Below are 9,794 nucleotides of genomic sequence, written 5' to 3'. Positions count from 1 at the left end.
TCTAAACTCTGTTGAAAAAGTGAAGTTGCAACAGAATTACATTTATTTTCTCTCAGTTTCTTCGGAACTTAAAGGATAATTGCTAATATATAAGCCCTCTTCATCTAATGTAGAATGGCTTTCCTTATGTGGAAACTTTCATTCATGCCACAAATACCCATTGAATACACAATAACTGAGCTGTATGCAGGGAATATAAGGGAGGTCAAGAATGATTATTTTTATTCAGAAAGCTTACGGAGTAATTGAAATCATAGAGAAAAATGTTTTTATTATATCCTGCATCAACCTCTCATTATAAAGCAAGAAAACTCTCATCCCCTTTGTGATGATTCTCAGCATTATAAGGAGAGGTATGTTTTAATGTTTGTGTTTCTATAAGTAGAATAATTTATTTTTTCTCTGTAAAATTAGCTTCAGATAATGAGGGCTGAAATTTTCCTGGGTCTACATACAACTGTTTGGTTATGTAAAATAAGCTAATTACTAAAATGCAATCTCAGCATTCACATGAAAAATCATTGCTAGAATAAAATGTAAATAGAAACATTTTGGATATTTTCAAAGAAAAAAATATACCTGAGGAGCTTAATTATATACAGGGATAACTTCTTTCAAGTTTACAACCCACTTGAAATAAGCAAATAATGAGGAATGTGGTATCCATTCTTTCAAAACAACTCACGTACCTTATAAATATATATACCTACTATGTACTCACAAAAATTAAAAGTAAAAAATAAAAATAAAACAGTTTAAAGCCCTCTTGAAAAATTGCTTAAAGTATAATAAAATGTGTATAATAATTATTATTATTTTTCTCCAGACATGTTTTTTATTTTCTGGTAATGCAATTAATAGCCTCCATGCATTCAATCCAAGAACCAGAGATACACTTTCACCTAAAGCGCATGAACTTAAAATAGGAAGAGGGTGGCCCCCAGAAAAAAATGTATGGGGGAATTTCACCCACTGTTAGGTATTAGAAATGCCAAATATGACCTTACAAATAGCAGCATGCTAACACATGCACGTGCATGCACACGTGCACACACACACACACACACACCTGAAAATAAAGAAAAAAAGTTATTTTTACATCTGTGCTTTTTAGCCATTATTTGTAATTCTAAAAATCCTGTAGGATTTTAAAAGAAAACAAAATGCAAGATATTCCTAAAAATAATATATACATATTTTCATGGTCTTCATAAAATCTTCCAATCATCACTGTTTTTTATAGTTCCACATTTTTATTCCTTTAAGATATAATTCTGGACTGGCCATATTCAAGAAAAAATTAAATGTTAGAATCATATCAATAATGGTTGGAAACATTGATAGAAATCCCAATTAGAACTGAGCATTTATTTCTTGTTTCTGGCATTTCTAGTACTACCAGATTTCTCAAATGACTGGCATTTTAAATAAATAACTAAAAATAGCTATCCATTCAAGATGAGTTTGGCCTCAAATCCACAAATTCAGATTCTGGGCTAGATGTACTGTAATGCTTTACTTTATAGGAAAGAGATCCATCTTTACAAATAATAGATACCTGTACTCTACATTGTAACTACATTGAAAATGTACTAACATAAAAGAATCTCACTGGTTTGAAAGTCAGTTTACATTGATTTTTCAGATGTACTGTATTCAGTGAAACTGCCTATGGAAACCACTTTAAACTTTCCACATTCCAGCCTTAGAAAACATTATACAGGAATAATAAACTTAAAAAGTTCTTCATATTTCTGTGATATGTACTGCAGCATATCACATTACTTCCTAACCCAGTGTTTCACCTTTCCTTCCAATCTTTAGCATTATTGTATTTTTAAAAACATCAATGTGTATGCCTTTTTCTGTTCCTGTACTGATCAGCTTGGACAAGCTGCATATTTTATTCAGCACAGACTGCTTTCCTCAAGTAGCTTTTGTAGTGAATGTATGTTATTTGACTCTAAGTTTGAAAGAAATAGAGACAATCAGGTTTTCTCAGGTGATAGGCGTGTTATTGTAAAGATAGTCAGGAAAGAAAGAAAGCACAGGAAATTGGCTCAGTCAGTTGCAAAGTCAGAATAGGGGAAAATCATTTTTGCTCAGGCTACAGTCAAAATTCCAAATACCCCAACAAAAATTCTAGCTGTCGGCTGTGTTTTGATTCAGCTTACCTCTTCTCCAACCCTCTGCTTATTTCTTCAGTTGATTAAGACTTAGCCCTGTTTCATTGTTTTCTGCTAATATGTGTTTCTATGGTCTGTATCTTGGTTTATGCTCTTCTGATCTGTCTTTGTTGGTCATGTGTTTCATATTGACTGTCCGAATGTGAAAATTGGTTATATATATATATATATATATATACATATATATATATTTGCTTTATAATATCTTTATAATATTTTTACTGATTCAAGGAGTGGTACACAACTATCTCATAAACCTCTACTCCAGCCTTTGGAGTTCACTTTCAGAGCAGATCACTGTCTTTTCTCAAATATAGAGAAAAATTATTATTACTTGAGCAAAACTATGATGATATATATATATAAGAAGTCTCATCCAGCAGATTCGTTTACAAAGGGTGATGTAGTTAATAGCCTCTCTGAAACTTCCTGATAGCTATTATAAAGGAAATTTCTCTTAAATTTTTAAATGTTTGTAATTTTAATGGATGTTGTTGTAGGATGGACAATCCAAGACCCTATTGGTGAGATTCCAGATGCTGCTGCAGAGGTGTTGGCATATTCTGAAGATCTATTGATAACAACATTGCTGATTTGTATGTCATTTGAAACTCTTAGTATGCTTTGTGTAGGGGATAATTTAATGAGGTTAATCTTTATGATGTCTTCAATGAATGCATATAATTTAACTGTCAGATAAATATTGACTTAAAATAAATGACACACATATATTTTTAATTGTTATATCTTGTTGCTGAATTGACTCCTTTATCATTATATAATAACCTTCTTTATCTCTTTTAACAGCTTTTGTCTTGATATTTATTTTACCTAATATAACCATAGCTATTCCTGCTCTTTTTTGATTTCCATTTGCATGGAATAAGTTTTTGCATCCCTCTATTTTCAGATGATGTATGTCTTTATTGGCAAAGTGAGTTTCTTATAGGCAGCACATAGTTGGGTCTTTTTTAAATTAATTAAACTCTTTATGTCTTTTTAGGAGAATTTGGCCCATTTGCATTCAATGTTATTATTGATAGGTAAGGACTTACTACTGCCATTTTGTTATTTGTTTTCTGAATGTTTAATTGATCCTCTCTTTCTTCCTATCTCCCTTTGTTTAAAAGTGACTTTCTCTGGTAGAATATTTTACTTTGTTGCTTTTGAGTTTTTGTGTATATTTTGTTGGGTTTTTAATTTGTAAAAGGTTGCAAATAACATCTTATAACCAATTATTTTAAACTGAATAGAAATTTTTGAAAGAACATAAACAAATGACCAATTAGTATATGAAAAAATGTTCAATGACACTAATCATTGGAGAAATGCAAATGAATGCTACAACAAGACGTCATCTCACCCCAGCTAAAAGCTAAAATGACTTTTATCAGACAGGCAATAACAAATACTGCTGAGGATGTGGGCAAAGGGGAACACTTGAACACTGTTGGTGAGAATGTGAATTAGTGCAACCACTATGGAGACCTGTATGAACGTTCCTCAAAAAACTAAAAAAATAGAAATACTATATGACCTAGCAATTCCACTTCTGGCTATATATAATAAAAGAAGAAAGAAAGGAAATAAGAAAAGAAAGAAAGAAAGAAAGAAGGAAGGAAGGAAGGAAGGAAGGAAGGAAGGAAGGAAGAAAGAAAGACGAAAGAAAGAAAGAGAGAGGAAAGAAGAGAAGAAGGAGGAGAAGAAGAAGAAGGAGAAGAAGAAGAAGGAGAAGGAGAAGGAGAAGAAGAAGAAGAGGAAGAAGGAGAAGAAGGAGGAGGAGGAGAAGGAGGAGGAGGGAAGAAAGGAGGAAGAAGAAGGAGAAGAAGAAGAGAGAAGGAGGTGGAGGAGGAAGAGGAGGAGAAGGAGAAGAAGGAGAAGAAAGAAGAAGGAGAAGGAGAAGAATAAGAAGAAGAAAGAAGAGGAGAAGAGGAGTTGTATATTGAAGTGTACTTTCATGTTTATTGTACCACTGTACACAATAGTCAAGATATGAAATCAACCTCAGTGTTCAACAAGAGATGAATGAAGAAAGAAATGTGGTAAATATACACAATAAATATTATTTGGCTATAGAAATAAAAAAATCCTTTCATTTGCAATAACATAAATAGAATTGGAAGATATTATGTTAAATGAAATAAGCCAGGCACAGAAATATACATTTCACATATTCTCACTTATATGTGGGAGCTAAGAAATTTTAAAAATGTTGAACCTATGGCGATAGAGAGTAGAGTGATAATTACCAGAGGCTGTGAAAGGTAGAGGGGATGGGGGTTTAATACGGGGATGGTTATCAGATAGAAATAATACAGTTAGATAGAATGAATACAATCTAGTATTCAGTAGTAAAATAGGGTGACTTTAGTTAACAAGAATTTATTGTATGCTTTAAATAACTAATTGAGTGGGATTGGAATATTTCTAAACACAAAGAAATGATAAGTGCTTGAAGTGATGGATACCCCAAGTTCCCTGATTTGATCATTATGCATTTTATGCCTGTATCAAAATATTGCATCCTCATAATTATATACAATTATTATATACCTAAAATAAAAAAATTAGTAAATATTAAAAGTACCAACTCTGAATCTCAAATCTCTGAAAGTAAAAATGTTAAAGATGGAAATATGTAAACTTGTTCCCTGTGGAATATTGGTCTAAAGCTCTATTTTGTTAACTCCAATTCTTTACTATTTTACAAAATTTTATTGAATTTCTAAAGTATGTCATATCTAGAGAGCCTCACAATTTTATCGGTATTAAATATGGTATAAAGAATCTGCTTTGCATTAGATAATTCAACAGAAATATTCATTAGTAGAATTTTATTAAATCAAACAGCCAATTTTTAAAATAAAAAACAATGATGTACACCAAAATAACAAAATCTTGTATTAAATAATCTTTATTTTTTAAAGTCAAGACAAAGTCAAGGTCAGATGTTCTATTTCAATCTAAACAAATGTGACGCTATTTTAAAAATGCTTTTTAAATCATGAAATATCAAAAAAGAGTACAGAATGCAGTCTGTAAGAGTCAGTCAAATGTTTCCAATAATTCTTTATAGATTTCCCCTTATTGAAATTCGAACTAGATAATTTCAAGAAAAATAACTGGGGAAACTATATTTCTTTTTAAGATGAATATAAGCACATACAATATAGTGTGGTAAAACAATCCAGACAGAAACTGAAATATTCATGAGGCTATAGGTGAATATCTTAATGACACAGAAATCTGAATATATTTTGTAATGTCTCTGACTAATAAAGAAAACCTTTCTTTAAATTCCTTTGGGATAGCATTGTACCTGTTTCTCACAGGAAATTCTGATATTTGTGATTCTTCTAATAGTTTTAAAATATTAAGCACAATTTAAGTTATGAAAACCTGTTAAGCATTTTATAGAAAATATTATATATGATTATGTTCCCATTATTTTATATAAAATATCAGACAGAAATACATGCCTTTTCATAGATAAGTTTAATACTTTATTTTAGGAATTTTAACAAGAATATTCTTTCCCTTTTCATTCTATGTTTACTATTCTTAAGACCCCCAAAACACATTATACATACCTCCTAATGAATAAATTTAGAAGAAGAATGAGCAATAAACAAACTAGTAATCTACAAAGTAAAGTTATCTTGACATATATATCTATATATAGACATATGGATTGATTTTAGAGACAGGCTCTTGTTCTGTCAATTAGGCTGGAATACAGTGGCATGATCATAGCTCGCTGCTATCTCAAACTCCTGTGCTCAAGTTATCCTCCAATCACAGCCTCCTGAGTAGCTACAGGTGCAGCCACTCCTGGCTAAGTTTTATTTGTTTGTTTTTGGTGGAGACAGGGTCTCGCTATGTTTTCTGGGTAGTTCTTGAACTCCCGGCTTCAAGAGATCCTCCCACCTCAGCCTCCCAGTGTTGGAATTACAGGTATGAGGCAGTATGCTCCGCTGACAAATATGCTTTACTAATGCTTATGAACCACTTAAGATCTATGAATAAATTTAATTTATGTTTATAGCCCTAGAAATCAGTCCAAGCTTAGCAAAGTGTGGACAACGAATGCATATTTAAACGTTGAAAAAATAGGTAGCGGAATTTGATCTCTATGTTGTTAGTATTTTTTTCTTTAAAATAGAATCTGAAATAAAATGTGTTAGGAAAGAAAATTTAATCACCTCAAATATTTATTGAATTCATTTACCATTGAACTAGCATTAGATTTTTTAAATGTAAGTAGGTTCACAATGGGACAAAGCAGGACGTGGTTGTTTTAACTAACTGAACTTCACTTGTTTCCAAGTATGTTTTTCAGCTTAAGTCAAATGCTATTAGTACTTAAAGTTTATCAAATAAAATACAACATAAACAACTATAGGTTTCCCTAAAACTATTATTTATTTATTTTTGCTCTATTTAAAGTATTTGAAAAATTTTAAATAATAACTATTCTTCAAAAAATGAAATGGCCTTCTATAATATATTACAAACCTAATAAAAATAAATTTTCTTAAAAGCAATATAACTATGTTTATCTTTCCAGTTTTTCTTTTAAAAAATTGAAATATATATTCATCGCATTAATATTTTGGAACATTTGCTTTCTCACTCAATACAGACACATATAAACACATCTACATAAACAAGCATACATCTTATCACTATTATTATTTGCTCAACAGTTTGTGAGTGAACTGCAAATATCACAACCCTGAACCTCTACAACATTGACACAATGATATCATTTAATATACAGTAAATACTCAGTGTTACCCATTGTTGAAATAATTATTTTGTGGATTTAAAAAATCTTTCCTAAGAGAATATGCAATCATCAATTTTTATTTATTAAAATTTGCCTAGAGGGTAGAGTTTGAATTCTCTGAATTTTCCAAATAGCTTTCAAACTTTAGAATATGTATATCCTGCTTAACTGTGCTCTGCATTCCACTAAACCACGTGCAGTTCACAATGGCTTAGAGTCTCACCGTGCCTAAGTATGCAGGGTTCTTGTCTTCTTTCCTTTAGCCCAGCAGTATTAAACTTGATAAGAGCTAAAATTTGGAACACTGTATCAAATGTGGGAACTTTTTTATCTTCTTCAGGCCATTTCTTCCCTAGTGAAGAATAAGATGTTTCATTTCAGTGCCCACATGTTTATAATCAAGCTGGTATAATGTTGTTTTAAAGTTCTTATGGTTTCTATGTTCTTTAGTAATTGAGAATAAGAATAATATAGTACACTGCAGATACTGCCTAGGATACTTATTCATAGGAGAGAAAAATGGAGGCATTGTCCAGGTCTTTTAAAATCTCTAAAGGTGAAAATCATTTCAGAAACATACAACAGGATATTTATACTTTTTATGGTATTTTCATTTTTCATGTTCTTATTCATTTTGACTTTTCCATTTCCTGCTTTTCTGATAATCGACATAAAATTTCAGTTGGCTTATACAAACATAACTGCTCTTGCATACAGTAAGTGCGTTGACTTGAAATTATTTGTGGTGGAATAAACACTATATATTGTATCTTATCACTATGCCCGATATCTAATTCATAGTATGTCTTATAAATTGATAGTATTAGGCAACTTTTATTTGGAAGTATATTTCTTTTAAAATGTATCATTTAAGTGGAAAATCATATTTACTTAGATTAATAATGAGTATTTCTATTATTTAGTTGTGTTTGCTTTCATAAATCTGAAAGAAGAAAATATTTTCTTGCTATTCAGGCCTAAGACAAAAAAGTGTTTTCTCCTTTAATGCTACAACACACAGGTAGAAAAATAAAAATGATATTTTAGCAGGTGCCAGCTACATCTAATATGATACTCTGTCAACACAGAAACCGTGAGTTGTATGTTTTAAAGATTGCAGTCAAATTGTTTTCTTCAGTAAATGCAGGCTGGATTCCTGTGTGTCAAAATGATGCTCTCTAAAAAACAATGAAATTTTGCATCAAAAAAAACAACATAAAATTGTCAGCCATTAGACAAATATAGCTTAGTTCAAATTCCAATAAGCAACATTGAAATGCAGGGTGCAAGTCGATGCACTATAAATATGGGAATGTTATATGGCTAATAGAGGTTTCAATCAGGAAAGATCTTTTACTTGAAGAGTAGTCAGGGTTATCCTACATCATTACAGAATAATCAAAATATTACATTCAAAAAATAAAATGTATAAAATAGTATTTTAGTCACACATATAAAGCTCAGGATGTCAGAGATCCTGTATAATCTAATAATATGTGATAATGATGACTATGATAAGATTTAAATTGCTCACATTGATCTGAATGATGTAAGAATCATAGGAGGCCTGGCGACCTCTTTCAAATTTCAGCAACTATTTTATTTGAAAAAATAAATGCAGAAAATGCTTTTTGAAAGTATTCCCAGTAACATTAATAGTTTAAACATATTCTGACTGTCTATCTTTGACCTTCTTAGACATATTATGTTTACTATGCATGCCCTTTAAAGATCTGTTAAAATGAATGAATTCACACATTCTTCTGAGCAATGCTATTGATTTTTCCAAAACCAAAACAAAACACACAAACAAAAAAGAATTAAACACTCACTATTAATTAAATTTAGAGTATGTGGTTTTTTATATCTCTATCCCTTCTGAATAAAAATCCACCCAACAGAAATTCTGGGGTCGTTCTCAAGTATAGTCCTCTCAGAGTGGATAACCAAATCTAATCTAATTACATTCCTGCATAGAATGCTTCAGTATTGCACATTACATTTAGCCTAGATTTTCAAGTTGCTTTCCTAGCTAAATGATATCACTTATCTCTAGTTACTCTTTAAACATTTATAGAAATGGGATTATTATGAAAGCTGTGAGATATTGCATACAAAACAAGATATGTGTATTGGCATTTTAACAAAGCAATACAAATGTAGATAGGAAGGTTTATATGAGTTTGATTTGGTTGCCTGGACTTTAACTTGCTTTAATAGAAACTACTTTTCTCTTCAGGTGATAATTCTCCTCAAGAATCTTTATATCCCTATCAATACCTACCTTGTCTACTTTCTCACAATCTCTAATTTTTAGATAATTAACGTAATGACCAGAAGGTTCTTGAGGATTCCTTTGTATGAGCACCAATTTTACGTTGGGTAAAGGTAACCTAAACATTCTAAAGTCTCATAGCTCTGTAGTGGTAGAGCTAGGATTGAGATATCTATTTCTGGCTCTGGTTCTCTGTGTCCTATAGCTCTTGGTGGAGGGGGTGATTTACACCGTATCTGACAGCTCCTCCACCACACTTCAATGGTTATTGTACTTTTCTTATTTACTTAATTTTTCATTCTCCAAAATGGGCATTTTGATTGCCTTTGACTAGCCTGGCACTTCATTTTCCATTACATCTGTATTTTCAGTCATGAAATTGTATTTTTAATGTGATTAAACTTACTTGCCTAAAGTTAGGCTTTTAGAGAAGGCCATGGTTAAAATTTAGTGTAGTGGTACAGTTGAAAGAAGTGAAAACACTTTGATAATTTTCAAAATTACTACTCCGTACTGCTGAATAGTAGATAGGCACCTAGCTCAT

Source organism: Symphalangus syndactylus, chromosome 15, assembly GCF_028878055.3.
Source record: "Symphalangus syndactylus isolate Jambi chromosome 15, NHGRI_mSymSyn1-v2.1_pri, whole genome shotgun sequence".
Classification (NCBI taxonomy): Eukaryota; Metazoa; Chordata; class Mammalia; order Primates; family Hylobatidae; genus Symphalangus; species Symphalangus syndactylus.
This window is presented reverse-complemented; position numbering follows the sequence as displayed.